Here is a 21221-nt window from a genome sequence, read left to right as displayed (position 1 = left end):
CCATCCATCCTCCATCACAGGCCTGACTTGATAATGGCGCTTGTTTTGCTATCTCTGAAGCCTGTTCAGTCCACATGGCCCAGTGCTCTGGGGGTTACATTGCTGGCAGTCCTTGCATTCCCTGCACATTCCTCTACAGTGGACTCAGGAGTAAGAATGGCACATGGAATGCAGGCAGACACTTGGTCCTATTCTCCTGCCTGAATTTGCAGCAGCTGCTCTCTAATTAAGCATGCTGGTTCAGACGAGGCCACTGACCCTCAGTTCACCTAAATAAACCCACTTCTTGAGGAATGCTGGGGATTTCACACAAGGCCTCATGTGGCTTCCCATGGGCATTTCACCTTTTAGAAACTTTTTATGATCACACACTGGTAGCATTGAGTATTGAAGGCAGCTATACCTGCCGAACCCCAAAGCAGGGAGGGAAAATGACCGTTTGCCCATCATTTGCACTGTGGCAGGCTTCAGGAAATGCTTTCTTGTCCAAGGGTGGGTCACTGGACTCCCCTTGGGGGGTTGTCATGACTTCCCCTATCACAACTTACTTCTTCAGACTCAGTCCCCAGGGGCCCTTCCTCCCCAGTCTGAGATGCCCTACAACAAGGGTCAGCAAACTATGGTCCCTGAGCCAAATGTGACCCGCAGTCTGTTTTTGTGGATAAAGTTTTACTAGAACACAGTCATGCCCATTTGAGTATTATCTATGGCTACTTTCAAGCTGGAATAGCAGGGGTGGATAGTTGCAACAGATACTGTATGGCCTGCCAAACCTAAAATATTTGTTATTTGGCTCTTTACAAGACAAAGTTTGTTGACCTCTGCCCTATATTATCTAAGCAGACTCAGTCCCAGAGCCTGTGCTAGGACCTGGATAGAAAGAGAATTGATTCAGGGAGAGACCGGGCCAGAGCTTTCTTTCCTGCTAGAGGTTTATGATGTTTCTCCTGGGAAATATCATATACATATGGTGGAGGGAAATGTGAGACATAATGTAGGGTTCCCAAGTCATGCTCTCTTGAACCCTAGTTCTGTATGAGGCAACCAGTAAAGAGTTCAGAAGTCAAAGATGTTTGTGAAACACATGTCTCAAAGTTTTCTTGAAGATTCACAACATATATTAGTATATTAAAGACTCTGAGAAGTCTCGTGGGTAACAAACCTATTAACTTTGTTTTACAAAGTTCTTCTAATGGAAATTGATCACAAAGTTTTATTTTTTACATAGGCATGCCAATCATAGCCCAAAAAATCTAGAAATAAATTTGAGAAACAATAGTCTAAGATAAAAAGTTAATTTCATGGATTTTAGAAATTACTTATTTGTTAATTCCAGAGCACTCTCACTTAGTTCTAGAAGAGGGTGGCAAGACCACTGATGGGCCTTTCCCTACACAAAGCCACCTTTGTGAGTGTTGCAGAAACTGGGGTGCCAAGAGTTCTCTTTCCTTTCTCTTAATGACTCCTGGACCAGCAAGTTAGGGAGAAACCGAAACATCAGCATTATGGGTGGTAAGGTCGGAAAGCAGAGAGAAAAGGCCTGCATCTGAGGTCGTTTGGGGCCTTTCTGCTCCTCATCCTCTCTGAACTGTGCTGACGTTGGCACAAGCCATGGGAGAGAAGCCTGCTTTGATAGGATCACCTCGTAGTCTTAGGCACGGAGAAGGACAGGCATCTTGAGGGCAGGCAGTCTCACTTGACAGAGTCCCGGAGACTAGCTTGACTTGTGCTCACGCCCATCTCCTTCCTGCCAGTCTCTCCTATCTCACACACTGTCATGAGTGGCTGGGAAATGGAGGAAAGGATGTATGCTCCTAACTGGTACTTCTAGGGGGAGTTTGGGATTGAAGATTCCTATTGTGGGCCAAGCCTCGTTAACACAGAGAAAGGTAGGGAATAGTGTCCCCTACACTGAGAGCTAATGGATACAGAGAACCTCTCAAGAAGCTTTCTGTTTAGTGGGTGGGAAGGCTCATAAGCCGTCGCAATTCACTGTCTTGGCTGCCAGGTCCTGCTGTGTGATGTGGCCCTGGAGGCCTTTAAAGATCCTGAGTCGGCGAGGAAAGAGCCAGGCACACCACAAGACAGACTGGGTGAGGCTGGAAGGTGATGGGACCCTACTGAGACATCTGAACAGGGGCCAGAGAAGGCATTTTGGTGCAGTCCACCACTGTGGGTTCAGGCCTTGTCTCTCAGGAGATTAGATAGATGTACAGGTGGATGCAATGGAAGACCCAAGCAGATCTGTGAAGCAGAATTAAGCCCATCATGGAAATGAGCAGAATACCTAATAAGTAATTTAAAAAATCTGAATGAAGCAGCAGTCGGAATCTTATTTTATCTGAATCAGAATAATAAGACTTTAAAAAAGGATAATAGTCAAATGATGGAAAGACCGTAGGAGGTTGGCCTAGCCCACATTGCTGATGGGAATGAACATTGCTGTGACATTTCTGTATGCCACAAGAGCCTTCAAAATGCTGCTACCCTTTGACAAGATGGTTTCATTTCTAGAAATCTAAGGGAATGATCAGAGATGGGGAAGAAAAAAGCTTTATGAAGAAAGATGTTTGTGAAATACAATTTATAATATCAAAATATTGGAAGCCTTCTAAAATGTTCAACAATAGGTGAAGGATTAAACGGATTGGCACTTGGATACAATGGGATATTTTACAGACTAAAAATCATGCTTATAAACATATTTTTAATGACCTTAAATTTTTTGATATAGCATTAAATAAAAAGAAAAATGCAAACTGTAGAAAATTATCTTAACATTTATATATGTATAACACGATAGATAACAATGTGAAAAATATTTATGAATGATGGAATTATGAATAATTTATGTTGTTTTCTTTTATGTATTATCTAAGTTTTCCACAATGATCATATAGTATGTTTATAACCAGAATATTTGAGCAAATTCTTTAGAAGTTCAGAGATGGGACTGGGCACAGTGGCTCACCCCTGTAATCTCAACACTTTGGGAGGCAGAGGCAGACGGATCACGAGGTCAAGAGATTAAGACTATCCTGGCCAACATGGTGAAACCCCATCTCTACTAAAAATACAAAAATCAGCTGGGCTTGGTGGCATGCGCCTGTCATCCCAGCTACTTGGGAGGCTGAGGCAGGAGAATCGTCTGAACCTGGGAGGCAGAGGTTGCAGTGAGCCAAGATCACGCCACTGCACTCCAGCCTGGTGACAGAGTGAGACTTCGTCTCAAAAAAAAAAAAAAAAAAAAAAGTTCAGAGATAGGAGAAAACACTGTCCAGGAATAATAATAAAATGCTTCTTGGAAGAGCTCAGAGTTGAGAAAGACCCTATTTGAAATGGCCAGTGCTGCTGCATGAGGTAGACCTGTTAAGTCTTACTATTTCTACTTGACAGCCGGGGAGCCTGACACCTCTAGGTAAATTCCTTGCTCAAGGTTATGCAGCCAGCGTTAGCAGTCAGGAGGAGAACTCACCTTCCGATTCCAGGCACGTGGGCTTTCCATTAGGCCCAGCTGTCTGGTGACCAAAGGAGCTCCTGGGCATCTGCTCGTTATCTCAGTCCTCGTCCTCTGATTGTTTCTCTGGTGTGACTCGGCAGAGGCAGGCATGGGATGCCTGCCCCCGGCCGGGCTGCCTTGCTCCCATCTGCTTGCTATGTCTCAGCAGCAAATGCTCGAAATGACTGGGGCTGCTGCTTGGAGCTGGCAGCGCTTGGGAGCCTAATACTCCCAAGTCACTTGAGACTAAATCCCCACCAATGCCTTGAGCATGGACACAAGTATTGTTTGCTCCCACTTTGCAGTGCCTTATACTGGAAGCAACTCTGCAGGTCATGAGGTGCCTTCCAAATGCTGCTACTAGTTTGAGCAACATTTGGTCAGAGTGTGCATGCTGGGCTCTTTGCAGATTTCCTGGGGGGGATGAGGGGGGATGCAGCATCAGGGGCTGTTGCCAGGAAGCTGAATGTGTACCAAAAGAGGCCACAGAAAAAGAGTGGGTTGCTTGGTGCGAAGAATAGGAACTTTGATGTCAGACAGATTTGAAACTGAGTCCTGCTACAGCCACCTCCCAGCCGAGGTTACTTAGTCAAGTCACTAGATTTTTCTGAGCCTTAATTTTCCTCACCTCTCATATGGGCATGATGACACCAACCTCACAGGGAGAGGTGAACAAGAAGATAAAGATGGCCCATAAATCTACTACTATGACAAATAAAACGATGACTTTATTTTAAAAAACTTCACTACTTATCATTAAATATAATTAAGTTATATTGTATTTAATCCTAAACGTGTTCTAACTGAATGGTGCAATAGGGGACATGAAGGAGAACTTTGGAACAACTAGACCTGTTTGTCTGAGAGACTACAAGAAGGATGAGCACATTATAGTGGCTTTTGGGAGGATGGCATTGCTAAGTGGAAGGCAGTGTAAGTTTAAAGCAGACTGTTGCAGGCTCCAAAACTTTGCCAACATTGAAAGAACTGCAAAGAAGTCAAAGTTTGGCTTGGATTGTGTCCTTGCTGTAAGATGGAGGCAGACAACCTCACCCAGGCCATGGGCCACTCTCACTCCCATCCTTGTGCCTCTGCTCACTTCATTCCCCAGCCTGGAATGGCTTTTTGGTCTCTCTGAGTCCCATTGTCCCTCCAGACATGCTCAAATCTTCCCTTTCCACTACCCCTCCTGCCCCTCCATCCAGGAATCACCAAGTTGCTGAACACTGTTTCCTCCTCTTCTTTCACTCTCACCTGTACCTCTGCCCGAGAGGCTGTGCAGAGTAGTGAGAGGACAGTGGTACAGACAGAACCAGCTGGTCTCTGCCACATAGCAGTTAGGTGGCTAAGGATAAGTTATGCAACTGCTCTGAGCATCAGTTTCATTGTATTAAAATATGAAACATAATTATCGTTATTAACTTTTGAGCACGTATGTGCCAGGAATTATGCAGAGAGCTATAAAGACATTATTTCCCTTAGTTTCTATGGGTGTGAGGTAGACATTAGTGTGCTGATAAATGTTTAACAACTAGCTCTCTTTCTGTCTAAAAAAAGCAAGCCTTGATTTGTGGTTTGCCAATTTCTGAGATGTAAACATTTTTAACATGGCTAATTTCAACCCAGCACTTGACATTGCTAAACACAGAGTTGGAAAGACAAGTGCACAATCAACTCCCACAAGCACAAGATGGGTATCTGGTGTACCTCTGGTGGGAGGAAAGTGATATCATCCTTATTCTATGGGTGAAGAATCTGAGCCTTGGAGGTTTAAATGGCTGCCTATGCTCATGCAGGTAAAGATGGAGCAGCACTCCAACTCAGCCTGTCTACCCCCACCACCTGTGCCCTTCCTGCTTCACTCGCCTGTGGGACTGTTAGAAAGGTCGTGCATAACCAGGGTACTTTTGATGTGGCATGATGCCTGGCATACAGTGGGTTCTCAAAAACAATGACTGGTGCTGAAATTATTGCCAGTGATAATGTCGCCAGCTGGCTTTCCAGGCCCTCCTCCTCTCAGGCTGGGCATAAGCAAGGCTGGAAAAACTGGGATGGAGGACTCCGAGGTTGCGCCTTCCATCTCTTTCTCCTTCCTGTGTACACTCCAGATTTTAACCTACTTCCCTGGTGAGAAATTTGAAAAATGCCTTCTCTGTTTAATAGTGACCTCTGCAACTGCAAGAGGGCAGTTTGTTATTTTACACTATTTAGTACAGAGTTTCAGAAATAGAATCAGATTGTCCATGTCCAAAAGACAAGGAATGGTCAGTAATCCTGAGCTGGCCACTGTAGGGGGCAGGGAGTGAAGAACAGAGCTCACGCTTCCTTGGTGGTTGTCTGCTAGTGACAAACATTTCCAGCAAATATGTACCATCATCCCTTGGTCATTTAAAGGAAACCTCTCCCTCAACACAAGTACATATGCACACACACACACACACACACACACACTTAAACCCCAACTCCCAAACACTGCAGTGTTCAGAGTGCTGACTGTGGTATAAAGAAGAGGATTGTGGATATAGACTGGGTTCCTCTGGGTGTCACCAAGGGAAATATTGAGAAAACCATATGCTTCTTCATATGGAGGCATAGGTGAAGGGACACAGCTTCCTTTAGGGTGCTGGGCTGGAGGTGGGATTCTCCTCCATGGGCAGGGCCAACACTTCCTCTGACATCTGCCCAGTGGGATCAGCTTCATCATGGAGATCAATCTCAGGGCAAATGGTCTGAGTCAGGGAGCCCAAGCCATGATGACCGCAACAAAAACAAACACTCCTCACACTTACCCATGAATCATCTGCTTGAATCCTTCCAGCCACGTTATGACAGAGTGGCTAAGTTATATCCCTACTTCATGGCTGAGCAGACTAAGGCTCAAGGCCAGGCAATGTGCTAAGAGTTTCACAAGCACAATATCTCATTTGATTCACCCAGCCCCTCCATGCAGTTGGTATTATTGGTTTTTCATTTACTAGAAATGGGGGCTCAGAGAGGTTAAATAAACTATTCAGAGTCACAGAACTAATAGTGGTGGAGTGAATGGGAACTTAGATACCCTTGACTTTGGAGTCTGTGCTCATAATGACTACCCCATAGGCCTCCCTGGAAAACCCGAGATTATTGACCTTGTCCAAGTCCGGCCTGCCATCAGGGAACTGCTCTGGTGCTGCTGCCCAGCATTTCAGCCTATGGGCATTGAGAGAAATGTGTTCTTATTTCAATGTTAAAAGCAATGAGGCTTCTCATTGCTCACATGTGCTGCACAGGTTCCTTCTTTCTCTCTTCCAAAGCATGCCAGCTGGGAAAGAACCATCCCTTATTGAATGGGAGTATTGTTCCAGCTGGCTAATGGAAGGCCATGCGTTTCTTTGGCTTCTGGACCCCTTCACTCAGTCTACCATGATTTACTACACCTACAACAATCAACTTTCTGAAACTGTGGCCCCTGTTTTTAACTGGCAGGTGCCCATGACTTTGGGGAGCTAGAAAAGTGGGTGATGCTTTCCCAATGAGGGGGTGGTCCCTCTGTCCTCTTTGCTACTGCCCTGGTTCAAACCATTATTATCTCTGGCCTGATTCAGGCCCTTGTATCTCTCATCCAGGAATGGCTGCGTGATTTGCAGGGCGCAGTGCAAAATGAAAATGTAGGGCCCCTTGCACAACAGTTATTAAGAATTTCAAGACAGTGACAGGACAGCATTAAACCAAGGGGAGGCGCTTCTGAGTGTGGGGCCTTGTGTGACTGCACAAGTCATATTACGCCCATGAGCCAGCCCTGATCTCACCTGGAGTATGGCATTTGCTTCCTAAGTCATCTCCCCTGCCCCTCCTCTCATGCCCCTTTGCAAGCCGTTATCCACACTGCAGCCATGGTGACTTTCCTTGATTTTAATTGTGTATAAATTATAGGCTTCATTACACCTAAGGCCTGGGTGAACATAGCAGGTGCTCTAGAACAGTTCCCTCTAGACCCAGGTTTCTCAACCTCAGCACTATGGATGTGTTTGACCAGACTCTTCCTTGTCATGGGAACTGTCCTGTGCATTTCAGGATATTTGGCAGCATCTTTGCTTTCTACCTTCCACGTGCCAGTAGCAGCCTCTACCTCTCAATCCTCCCTGCATCACAACAATAAAAATTTGCTGAATGTCCCCCAGCAGCAAAATCTTTCCTACCTGAGAAGCACTGCTCCAGGCCTAAAGGTGCTGAGCCTGGGGAAGAACCCATGTGAGGAGGGAGCCAATCACCACTTTACTCTTGGAGTCAGACCATCCATGCTGGGTTTGGCTCTATGGGGGATTTGAGCAGGGGACGTGGTTGTACTTCCTGACATCTCTCTACTTCTTTCCTGAAACCTCAATACACCTAGGTAAAACATCAGGTCTGACCCACTAAAACATTTCTATAAATCTTTTTCAGCCTTCAGTTTATATAATTCTTTGGGTATTTCAAAGAATTTTAGAGTTTGCCCAGGGTAGACCAATCAGTTGTGTTATAGACACACTTGTATTGTATGTGATAAAACTGAGTCCCAGCAAGGTGCAGTGATTTGTCCAGTGTGGTGGGCATTTCTTGCTTTTGTTGATCTAGTTCCCGTTCCCCTCTTTTTTATAAGGTGGCATTGCTGTGACTTTCCTCAAGGACGCACTCCTCTGAACTCTGCACTCTGGTGGGCTGGAGCTGACCTGACCTTCCTGATTTGGGGGTTATCACATGACCTCAAACTGGCCAATCAGAATTACTCCTGGGATTTGTGAGGAAACTCTTGGGAACAAGGCCCCATTTTTCTTCTGGGTTTGCTGAGCTGATGGGATGGAAGCCTAGAGTCTTGGGGCCCATTTGTGCAGGGAGCCCAGATGAGAGTGACAGTAGTACGAAGGTAGGCAAAGCTGAGGAGTCTGGAGCCTGGGTCCTCCAAGTCTATTTGAGCTCCTTATCTGCTCGGGTCTGCAGGCAAACATACCACTAGACTTGGCAGTTTTGTGATCCTATAAAGTCCTTTTTGTATTAGCCAGTCTGAGTTGGGTTCTTGACACTTGTGTCCAAATGAATCTTGACACATCTGGGGTTGTGAGTGTACTGAAGTGTGAGTGTGTCTAGATCTACCCAGCTCCAAGCTTAGGGCTTATTTATAGCAAGGCGCTGCTTGCAAAGGCTTGTGCAAGAGCTTTGACACAGCCAATTTTGTGTGTGATGGCCCCAGGAACCAGCCCCCACCCCTGGCAAGGGTCACAATGAGACAGTGGTCTGGTGTCTGGTGGCACATACTTACCACACCGCTCTGAGGTTTCTTTACCTCTCATTAGTGCATTCACAGGCAACAACTACCCAGAGACGCAGCAAGGAGTAGGCCGCCTCATAAATCTTTTAAACTGACATGAAAGAAAAGCTTTGATTTTTCCAAATCCAGGGTAGAAAGGGTAGCTTCTCTGTTTCAAAAATATTTATCTTTTAAGCATCTTCAGGCCCAGAGTTCATCAAGTGAATTGTCCTTTTAGGCAATAAAGCGAGCTGTCAAAAATGGCCAGAATGGAGACATATTTCTCTTACATTTTGCTACCCCATGGCTCCAGCTTTTACAATGGGCTCCCTCCTTAGCAAGCCCAGACTCCTCAGCCTGGTGCTCTGGACTTTATGAAATCTTGCCTGGTCCTGGAGCAACTTCTATCCAGTGGGACAGACTGACAAGTAAATAGGAAATTATATTCTGGGGCCTAGGCCTGTGATATACGGATGCAGGGGAGCTGTGCAAGCCCAGCGGATGGGTGTTTAGTCCAGCTTGGGGGTCAAGAAAGGCTTGCTATTGGCAGAGGTGACATCTTACATTAGTCTTGGAGGATAAGTAAGGATTAGGGAGCTGGAGAAGGGGAGAGGACATTTCAGGCAAAATAAATAGTAGGGAAGCACACGCCAGTGTGAGGGCTAGTGGCACTTTGAGATGCTTGATGTGGTGGGTGCCCACGTGTGGTCAGCTCACAATTCATCTTGTCAGAGGGGCCTTTCCTAACTGCCCACGTAAGGAGTGTCTCCCACCAGCCCCAATCCTTTGGTACTCTTATCGTATCCGCCTATAATTTCGTTATAGCAGTTGTCAAATCTGCAATCATCTTGCTTTCTTGGATGGTTTATTTTTTAATTTTGCCTCTTGTCCTTTCAGAGAAGGCAGTTTGTCTGTTTTGTTCACTGCTGTGTCCCCAGAACTAAGAGCAGTGCCTAGCATAAAGTAGGCCCTCAATAATACTGTTGCATGAATGTGATGTGTGTGTGTTTGTGTGCATGAGTGTATATGTGTGCGTGAGCCAGAGATGAGGCTGAAGTGATGGAGGGAATCCCATCACAGAGTGCCCTGAAAGACATATGAATGAGTTCACACTGTGTGATTTGGTTCGGATCTATGTCTCTGCTTGAATCTCATATTGAATTGTAATCCCCAATGTTGGAGGTGGGGCCTGGTGGGAGCTGATTGGATCATGGGGGTGGTTTTTTTATGAATGGTTTAACACCCTCTTGGTACTGTCCTCTCAATAGTGAGTGAGTTCTCATGAAATCTGATGTTTAAAAGGGTGTAGCACTTCCCCTCTCACTCTCTTGCCCTTGCTTCCACTATGTGAGATGCTGCCCCCCTTTGCCTTCCTCCATGATTGGAAGCTTCCTGAGGCCTCCCCAGTTGCAGAAGCCACTATGCCTCCTGTACAGCCTGCAGAACCACGAGCCAGTTGAACTTCTGTTCTTTGTAAATTACCTTGTCTCAGGTGTTTCTTTATAGCAGTGCAAGAATAAACTAATACACTGTAGTTTAAAGAATATGGACACAGGGAGGGGAACATCACACACCAGAACCTGTTGGGGGGCAGGGGGCAAGGGGAGGGAGAGCATTAGGACAAATACCTAATGCATGCAGGGCTTAAAACCTAGATGATGGGTTGATAGTTGCAGCAAACCACCATGGCACATATATACCTGTGTAACAAGCCTGCATGTTCTGCACATGTGTCCCAGAACTTAAAGTAAAATTTTAAAAAATAATAATATGAGGAACCACTGAAAGAACTTATGCAGGGGGTTTCACTTAGTTAACTTTGAATCTTAGAAAACTCTCTCTGTCAGCAATGTGGAGGGTGACTTGAAAAAAAGGAGGGCCTCGGAGGCAGAAAGAACTATTAAGAAACTATTAGGGTGGTCCAGGTCAGAAAACAGGAGGCAGGGGTTGGATTGGAGCTGACAGACATATTTGCGAGCATGAGTGAGGTCAAAGCAACAAGATTTGGTGCGAGATAGGACATGAGGCATTAGAGGAAGGGTGTGTCTGATAGTGCTCAGTCTTTGATCTGGGCTCCTTGATCCATATTCTGCAGGTTCCAGGTTGGGAGAGGAGATTCTGTCAAGCAGATGTGAGGGTGTCCAGGAATATACACTCCTAGGATTTTGCTTAGGACGGAAGCCTAGGTTGGAGAGGAGTACTGGGTATATTCAGTGATGATGGACAGTTGGAGCTGTGCAGGTGAAGGGGAGCCTCTGAAGTTAATGTATGAAATGAGAGAAGCAGAAGCAGTGGATGAAGCCCTGTGGAACATTAACATGTAAGGTTGCAGCAGCGTTGGGGACATTATCGTTTGTGCCCAGGCAAATAACCCTGATTTCATGCTGCTTGCCCTTCCCACTAAACATCTTTATAACCAGTGGATGGCAAAGACTCCTACCCCAGAGGAGAAAGCCTCAGCTAGAGAAGTGGAATCATGGGTTGGGTGAGCAGAATGGGACAAATATGTAAGCAAGAAACTGAGGAAGGAAGTGAGAGAAAAATTCTCCCCCACGCCTGTCTCCCAGAGATATTTTATTCATGATATAATAAATGTGTGTGTATATACGTGTATCTACACACACAAGCACACACATTTATATACATATACATACATACATAAAACATATATCTGGATAACTTTCTTTTTTTTTTTTTTGAGATGGAATCTCACTCACTGCAAGCTCCGCCTCCCAGGTTCACACCATTCTCCTGCCTCAGCCTCCCGAGTAGCTGGGACTACAGTTGCCCGCCACCATGCCCAGCTAATTTTTTTTTTTTGCATTTTTTAGTACAGACGGGGTTTCACCATGTTAGCCAGGATGGTCTCGATCTCCTGACCTTGTGATCTGCCCGCCTCGGCCTCCCAAAGTGCAGGGATTACAGGCGTGAGCCACCGCATCCGGCCTGGATAACTTTCAACATTGGCACATAAAGAGTTCATGCATTGTTTTTGCAGTTGCATGCATTCCCTTGCAGGTACGTGCCATAATTTATTTAGCCCAATCTGCTATTGATGGATATATAAGTTGTCCAGCCTTCTGCTACCAAAACAATGCTGCAACAAACGATTTGGCTGCATTATGTTGCTGTGTGCATGTATACAGGTGGGATAGATTTCAGAAGAGGAAGAGCTGTCAGCATTTCCGGTTTCGATACATATGGTTGATCTGCTTTCCATTACTAGTGTGCTGATTTCTACTTCTCCCTGTAGTGCACAAGAGTGTCTGTTCTTCACACTCTCATCAGCACAATGTGTGATCAAACTTTGTGATCTTTGTCAATTCAATAGGTGAGATACGGCATTATAATTTTCATTTTGCATTAAAAAATATAAATGAGGCTGAACACCATTTTAAATGTTCAAGAGCCATTTCCTCTAAAATATTCCTAGACCTTACCCTTTTTCCCAACTTTTTGGGGTTTGTTTTGGTCTTTTTTCTTTCTGATTTCTGGGGTATCATTTTATATTAAGAAATTAGCTTATTGAGTGATAAAAATGCAAATAGTTTTACCCGTTTACACTTCGTTTTTTGACTTTATTCTTGCTAAGTTCCCTGCAGTACCAAGCAAGGGGCTGGACCATCAGCTATACTCAGCTGAGGTAGAGGAAGCCAGAGAAGTTTGGAGGTTCAGACTGAGCCAAAGAATAGAGTAGGTGAATTCTTGTTAGTATTAGCTTCCAAGTATTCTCTGGGAGCAAACTGTCACATGAATGCTGCAGACAGGCAGCCACAGTGTGTGTGTCTTGGTAGGGGACAGGGGAGGTAAGCTGTGTTTATTTAGCCTGTTACAGAACACTCTCCGGGCCCACCACCCTTGGAGCCAAGTGAAATCGATATCTTTGAAATGGACTGAGACAAGTAGGGTCATAGCCTGAAGTCCTAGGCCAGAAATAGCAGGGCACAGTCTTAAGACAAATCTTATGGGGGTGGCTGTGCAGGCAAAATGGACAGGTGACAGCTGGAGGTGCAGGTGAATGGCAGGTGATTTGTTTGTTACCATTGCCAGCCCACATTTGTCACTGTTCACCATGAGGCAGGACCTGGGGACACAGGATCTTGCCTTCGAGGAATTCACAGATCAGATGAGTGAACAGAGGATGGCACAACTGTGTGATGCGAACTGGTAGAGATAGCATGGGGAGTTGGAAGCCCAAAGACGGCAGTGCAATCTGCATGGAGAAGTCCAAGAAGGCTTCCTGGATGAGGTGGCATCTAAGCAGAGTCCTGACAGGCAAGTATGAGTTAGCCAGTCAAAGAAGAGTGCATGAAGGGAGATGGACCAGGTGGAAAGAACATTTAGGGTAAAGTGCTAGAAGGGAGAAGAAAAATGGTTCCTTCAGAAAATCGAAAGTGGTTCAGTGTAGCTGGAGGGCAGGGTTCCAGGGAGATGGATGGGGGTGACAAAACATGCCACTGAGGAGGTAGAATAGGACAGGTCATGAAGGGTAGTGTGGAGCAGAGATGGGGAGAAGCATTGGGAAATGTTCCACAGGCAGAATCAGCAAGACGAGGTGTAATATATTTGATGGTGGGGAGAGGAGAATTTCAGAGTGAGAAAGAGGCCAAGGAGTTCTGTTTGGTAACAGGGAAGAAGATGTACGAGGAGCAGATTTGGGGAAAAGTCGATGAATTCAATTTCCCATGTTGAGTTGGGAAGCCTGTGGGATATCCCATATGGTGATTGGATCTGTGAGCCTGAAGCTCTGTGGGGAGGCTGGGGGTGAAAGACAGGCCTCTGGGTCACTGGCAGGCAGTGAAGATTGAAGCCATAGGGTCAGCCATGTTCACAGTGGGTAGGAAGGAGGGTCTGGGAGGTGTTAAGGATGAGAGGACTGCTGGACTGGAAACAGATCTTTGGACAATAGCAAGAGTTAGGAACTGGCCAAAGGTGACAACAAGAAAGGAGGAGACAGACATGGAAGGAACTAGGATTGGGGGACAGAGAAGCAAGAAGGGAGTGGCCTGCAGTGTCCACAACTGCAGAGAAAGCGGCTGTAGGGCCTGGCTTGGGTAGTATACATCTGCTTAGACAGGCAGACACGCCAGCACATGGAATTTAGAGGGTCTGTGTCATGTAGAAAGGACCTGGGGTCACGGCATGAGGCTTGTTCACAGGACAAGAACTGATTTGAAAACATTTGTGGTTAGCTGATTTGAAGCTGAGTCACCGTGATGGGTGGGGGGAGAGGGAATATTTTGTTAAGGAGGGCAGCGATTGCTTTTTCACTCCTTCCACTGTTCTCTCCTACATCTTGGTACCAGATGGGATATCCAGGTTCTCTCTCTACTTCCTTCATCAGGTTCTTTACTTCATTCATTCATAAGATAATGCTTGCAGAGAGTTTAGAACAGAGCTTGGCATATACAAGAGCTCAGCAAATGTTAGCTTTTTCTTTTACATTGTTTCTCATTTTGAGTTGCTGACTGTGGCAGACCACCCTAAAGTGGCCCCAGTGAGTCATGCCCTTGTATGTTTCCCTTTCCCTGGGTACAGGCAGAAACCGTGACTTACTTCTAACCAGTAGAATATGGCAATGGGATGCCCTCCCCTTGATTAAATTACATTGTGTAGCAAAGGTGATGGGATATAAGTCTCATGGTAATGTTATATTACTTAAGACTTCTTTGTAGCAGACAAGAGAGAGGGACAGAGACTCTCCTGCTGGTCGTGAAGGAAGATGCAAGCTGCTATAATGTTAATTCCCTAACATAGCAGGAAAATGGAGTGGCTTCTAGAAGTCCCTCAGTTCTACAACCGCAAAGAATTGAATTCTGCACAACTACATGAGCGTGCTAGAGAACCCCAGGTCCAGAAAGGAACACCACCTAGCTGATACCTTGATTGCAGTCTTGGGGAACCTCGAGCAGAGGAGCCATCTAAGCTGTGCCCAGGCTCTGGAACCACAAAAACTGTGAGAAAATAAACGTGTGTTGTTTTAAGTTGCTCAAGTTGTAGTAATTTATTAACACAGCAATTGCAAACTAATACATTGATATTCATTTGTTTAACAAATGATGACTAAGCCAGCACCACCTGGTACAGTGTAACACCCTATGTAGGGGAGTAGATATGTAAGACACAGTGTTTGTCTTCAAGGGCTCCTAGTAAGTTCCTGAAACATTGGGTTCCCAAAGCAGGAGTTGTCCTATTAGCAATGGGGCATGAGGAGGTAAGGGGAGACTTCCAGGCAGAGGGAACAACGTGTGGTAAGTCCCATAGGCCCGTAAGGGCTATAGCATCCTGGTTGTTGAGAACTTCAGTGGAAGAAAATGTGGTACCTAAAGTAGATGTGAATGGGCCTCTGTCACCTATAGCTATGACAGCCACACAAGCAAAGCTGCAGAAGGATTCTGGGCAGAGGAATAACTGGGGAATAGATGTTGGGCTGAGAGCAGGTACACTGGTCTTTGCTGTGGGTACAAGGCCCGTGTGGTGCTGGTGTACTTTTCCTGGGATGTGAGCCCTCGTCTCAGTCATGCCCTTGGAGCCCACTGTGCAGGAGGTGGCTCCAATCAACTTGAGGCTGAAGTATGGTCAGGGTCCTCAGAACACCCTATGGATGGTACTGCCCCACAGCTGTAGCTGTAGCTGCAGCTCAGGCATTCTGGGGTTCCTGACCATCCTAATTTGCTAGAGAATGCTCTTGCTCCATGCCACAAAGAGGAGGTGGTATGGGTCACCACTCCACCGGCAGAGACACCAGGACACCTTCTTCTGTCTCTCCCATCAGCCATACAGAAATCCAGTAAAAGGCCTGGGTTTTCCATGTAGGTACACAGTTTAACTTCTGAACCCAGCCTTCCTTCTCTATTCAGAGCCTCCTGCCAAGAAGAAATACTGACTTCTGTATTTTGAATGCACCATTTCTCCTGCAAGGAAACATTTTATCTCTTCTCAGGCCGGACAGTATTTCCAGACAGCCTTTTTACTGGAAGGAGGTGAGTGTTTTCTCTGCTCATGGATCAAATGTCTTTCTCCTGCCTTTCCTAACAGGCAGCTGTGCCTGCTGTCTGGAGGATCAGGCTGCCCTGGAATGCAAGCAGGAGTGCCTGGGCTAACGGCTATGGTTTTGCCAGCCCCAGAGACTAACAGGCAGTTGTTGTTTTTGTTTGGAGGTCTCCGCACCAGGCGTCTCCTCCCGTCTCAGCATGAGCCTTGGGAATCACACGCTCAGTGGCAGCTGTGTTGCTGTAGACGTGACAGTAAATATCCAGAAAATTGAGTGTTTTTGGTCTTCAATTTCAGAAGTCATTTGCTGGATGGTGCTAACTAAGAACAGTCATTAAACTTGAGAAAGCACCCTTCTGCCTCATTCCTTAATTAAATGCAATAGAGAAACAAAATCCTGGCTTTGCAAAGCCGTAGGCTTTGAGTGGAAATGCCCTCAAGGGAAGAGACACAGAAGGATGTGTGGTCTCCAGCACACACGTGGCTGGGTGCTGGGAGTGAGTGGGCAGGCATACTCAGAGACTCAGACACCTGATTCGTGCAGTATTTCCTGGCCAGAATGGAAAGGTTGTGGGGGCGGGGTGGGCAAGATGGGAATGAGGCAGTCGGGAAAGGCCTGGAGAAGTGACTATTAGAGATTGAATTATGTCCCCCCCTGAAATTTATATGCTCAAACTCTAACCCCCAATATGACTATATTTGGAGATAGGGCCTTTATTTTTTATTTATATATATATTTTTAAGACAGAGTTTTGCTCCTGTTGCCCAGGCTGTAGTGCAATGGAGCGATCTCAACTCATTGCAACCTCCACGTCTGGGGTTCAAACGATTCTCCTGCCTCAGCCTCCCAAGTAGCTGAGATTACTGGCACCCGCCACTATGCCCAGCTAATTGTTGTATTTTTTCTTAAGTACAGGTGAGGTTTCACGACATTGGTCAGGCTAATCTTGAACTCCTGACCTCAGGTGATCCGCCCGCCTCGGCCTCCCAAAGTGCTGGGATTACAGGTGTGAGTCACTGCACCTGGCCGATAGGGCCTTTAAAGAGGTAATTAAGGTTAAATCAAGTCATAAGGGTGAGGCCCTAATCCAATATGACTAGTATCTCTGTAAGAGGAAGAAACGCCTGCGATGTGTGTGCACAGAGAAAAGGCCATGTGGGGACATGGCAGGAAGGCAGCTACCTGCAAGCCACGGAGAGGGGGCCTCAGGAGAAAATAACCTTGCCAACATGTTGATCTTGGACTTCTAGCCTCTAGAATGGTAGGAAATAAATTTCTGCTGTTTAAGCTGCCCTGTCTGTGGTACTTTGTTATATCAGCCCAAGCTGACAATGGGAAGTCTTCCCTTGATGAAATTACATTATATAGCAAAGGTGATGGGATATAACTCCCATGGTAACATTATATTATACAAGACTCCTTTGTGGCAGAAAAGAGAGCAGGAGAGAGGCAAGAGAGAAAAAGAGAGACTCTCCTGCTGGTCACTGGGGGAGATGTGAGCGGCTATACAGCGACCATCCATTCCCTGAGACCAGAGCAGGCAGTGAGGCGGGTAGGAAGGCAAAGTTTAAAGGGTCAGAGGCGAGGCCATTGAGGACCCTCACTCTACCACTTTACCCAGAGGAGGATGGCAAAGGTATAGGTACCAGCAAGTGGGGCTTTTGTGATGGCACAGGCTTTCAGGGGTCTGGTTTGCACGAGGCATTTTTCTCTGGCTTTCCCTGACCTGCAGTGTCATCCTTTGAAACTATCTTCCTTGAACACTGTTTTATAGCTTGCCTAGTGGGGTAAGAGAAGCCAGCAGTCCCTTCTGCCTGGGAAGACACATCTCCCCTTGCTTCCCTGTGGAAAGCAAGGGAGAAACCAACTCAGGTGTCACCCATGCAGGGAGACCTGGAGTACCTGGCTTAGGCCATTGGCTGTGGGCTAATGGGAAAGTAAGAAGGCCCTCAAGGTAAAACAATGGGTCAAGAGCTGAGGGAAGAAGGGCTAAGGAGCTGCTGGAGCTGAGCTCTTCTTAGGTCTGTCTTTAGGTCCTGGGAAATGAATCCTCCTGCTCCCTGGAGCTGGCCACAGAGGGGCTTTGGACCAAAGGCTTAGAGTGGTACACAGTGTGAATCTGGCTAGAGCAGCTCCTCTTCCTGTCTTTCTCAGAAGCCCTTGGAAGTGGTGGGCCACTGGAGGAAAACACAGGTTAGGGGTCCTAGCTACTTCTATTTCTTTCTAACACAGAGCTAGATTTTGGGGTCTAGAGGGGTTTAAATACTTCCTTGGGCTTCCAAAAGGTTCATTGAGCCCAGCAGTGTTTGTCCCATGGCTCGGGCGCTGGTCAAAAGGACTCTGCCCATCCCTTCAGCAAGTGTTTCCTAAAGGTGACCTGGGCTGGGTGCCGTGGTTCACACCTGTAATTCCAGCACTTTGGGAGGCTGAAACAGGTGGATCATGAGGCTAGGAGCTTGAGACCAGCCTGGCCAACATAGTGAAACCCCGTCTCTACTAAAAATACAAAAATTAGCCAGTCGTGGTGGTGGGTGCCTGTAATCCAGCTATTCAGGAGGCTGAGGCAGGAGAATTGCTTGAACCTGGGAGGCAGAGGTTGCAGTGAGCTGAGATCACACCACTGCACTCCAGCCTGGGCGACAGAGCAAGACTCTTTCTCGGAAAAAAATAAAAGTAAAAATAAATAAAAGTCACCTGTCCTCTGGCAGTGGGATATTTGTGGCTAAACTGTCTGGTCTGGATGCCCAATATTCCTGGGTTCTCTGTTCCTCCTTTCCCGATGCCCAGGCTTATCAGGCCCTCCTGAGATAGGCCTTCTGATCTCCGCCTGCATCCATGGCAGAGGCTTCTCCACTGCTACAGGAGGCAGGAGAAGAGAACGCAAGATCAAACATTCTGGCCTTGTCCTGTGTGTGGTGTAGGGTGGTGTGGTGCAAATCCCTGCTTGTTCCAGCCACGTGAGCCAATACACTTGCTGTATGGGCCAAACCGATTTGAGAATACTTTTTACCAGCATCCTGATGAATACTACGAGGCTGGACATTTTCTTAACCTTGTCCCACCCTCAAAATTAGGATAACACAGAGTCACATTTGTGTTTAGCCCTTGTCCTTCAGCTTTCTCATCTCTCTGGTGTTTGTAATCAACCACAGCACTGGTTGTCTCTGAATCCACTTAATACATCCTTGTCATTACCTCACACACACAGAAGGGCTAAGCACGTTACTGGGGGTTCTGATCCTCTGCCCTGTCTTCCTGCCCTGACCATGCACTCCCACCTCCCCTAACCTTTCCAACCTCCTGCACCCCTCAGAGGAACAGATTCAATTCTTTCTTATGCCCCTTATATCCCTGAAGACTTGATAGCTTTGATATTTGGATAGATGGATGGTCCCCAACATACTGCAGTTTGACTTAGGACTTTTTGACTTTACAATGGTATGAAAGCAATACACATTCAGTGGAAACTATACTTTGAGTACTCATACAACCATTCTGTTCTTCACTTTCAGAACAGTATTCAATAAATTACATGGAATATTAAACACATTATTATAAGATAGGCTTTGTGTTGGATGATTTTTGCCCAATTGTAGGATAATGTAAGTGCTATGTGCATGTCTAAGGTAGGCTAGGCGAAGCTATGATGTTCCGTAGATTAGGTGTATTAAATGCATTTTTGGCTTAAGATATTTTCAACTTACAATGGACTTATCAAGCTGTAACCCCATCAAAAGCTGAGGAGCATTTGTATTCTTTTCAACAGAGAATCTAGTATTTCAATATGTCTAAAAAGATTCAGTGTTTTATTTATTTAGCACTTATTTTCTTCAGGATTAAAATTTTCTAAATAAAATATTAGGGTCTAAAAAAGAGCAAAAGCTATCTGATGCAACACAAAGTAAAAGTGGGTGATGTTAATTGTCAATAAGCGTCCTAAGTCAGATATATATATGTATAATTTGAGACTCACACATTTTTTATTAGGCATTTCAGGCATTTTTGTTGAACCATATGGCATCTTTTTTCAGGTTCTCTGTGTTCACAGCTTTAGTTCTAAATGGTTTTCCCTGACCCATTTCTCACACCTTCTGTGTTCTGCCTCCTAATACTTGTGTCCATGACCTGGCAGTTCATTCTCCTCTCCACCCTTTCCTTCCCTTGCCCATTAAGGTGAGTCCATGAGACAGTAGATTTAGTTTTCCAAGCTGACCACATGCTGTCTCTGGTGGCCTTGGATAAACTCCTCTCCTGGTGGTAGAAATTCCCTTACTCCTTGGGGGCCTCCTGATGCTCAGACAGAAATTGAACCAGAATTTATATAAGTGGAGCCAAGTTTCCCTGTGCTTATCTGTTCTCATGAAACATAAAAAGCGGTTGGCTTGATTTTCACAAAGCTTAGATAGTCTGTTTGGGATGGATTGCCTCTAAGTACAGGCCACGCGGCCTCTGTGAAATCCCTTGGAATCCCAGAGGGCACCTCAAAGCGGTATGCAGACAGCTCTGCAGCAGCTAAAATGAGGTACAGGGAGAGATCCGGGGACTGTGAGCCAGAGGACACACACCTGGCATATTAACACATCGTGGGCCCACAAAACACACAGCTTTCCAACATGTATCCCCAAATCCAAACCCTAAGTGCAGATCCTCCCAGGTACATGGATTGATTTACAATTGAGCTACACCTCACACAGGCAACTTTACACAGCATGATCTTGGGTGAGTAGTAGTAGGGATTGCATTATTTAAAAATCATGGTCCAGGCACGATGGCTCACGCCTATAATCCCAGCACTTTGGGAGGCTGAGACAGGCAGATCATGAGGTCAAAAGATTGAGACCATCCTGGCTAACATGGTGAAACCCAATCTCTATTAAAAATACAAAAAAGAAATAGCCGGTTGTGGTGGAGTGTGCCTGTAGTCCCAGCTATTTGGGAAGCTGAGGCAGGGGAATCGTTTGAACCTGGGAGGCGGAGGTTGCAGTGAGCTGAGATCGTGCCACTGCACTCCAGCCTGGTGACAGAGTGAGACTCTGCCTCCAAAAAAAAAAAAAAAAAAAAAAAAAAATCATGGATGAGTTGTAAACAGCACTAGAGAGAAATGAAAGGGTTAACCCCAGCATCCCACAGCACCTCTCTCAAATGGTACTGTTTTCAAGCCCAGCCCAAGTTCTCCTGTTCCCAAGAATCTTTCCCTGCCCTTTCAGCTGACCAGAAGCCATCCTCACGGCTCCTTGCTTCTATCACTCTTTGTGGCCCTTCCTTGCATCCTCTCCTGCATTAAGAGATCATTCTGTGATTTCCATCAGCATAGCAAGCTGCCTTGGCTGTCCTTGATATGTTGGCTTGTCCATGACAGACCATTCACCATGCACAACTTTAGGAGATTCCATTCACAGAGAATATGATGTTGTGAGAAAAAAAAAAAGAATGGATAAAAGTCACATGGGACATAGCTTGTGCAA

Source organism: Hylobates moloch, unplaced genomic scaffold (genome assembly GCF_009828535.3).
Source record: "Hylobates moloch isolate HMO894 unplaced genomic scaffold, HMol_V3 SCAFFOLD_22, whole genome shotgun sequence".
NCBI lineage: Eukaryota > Metazoa > Chordata > Mammalia > Primates > Hylobatidae > Hylobates > Hylobates moloch.
Note: the sequence above shows the minus strand (reverse complement) of the source record.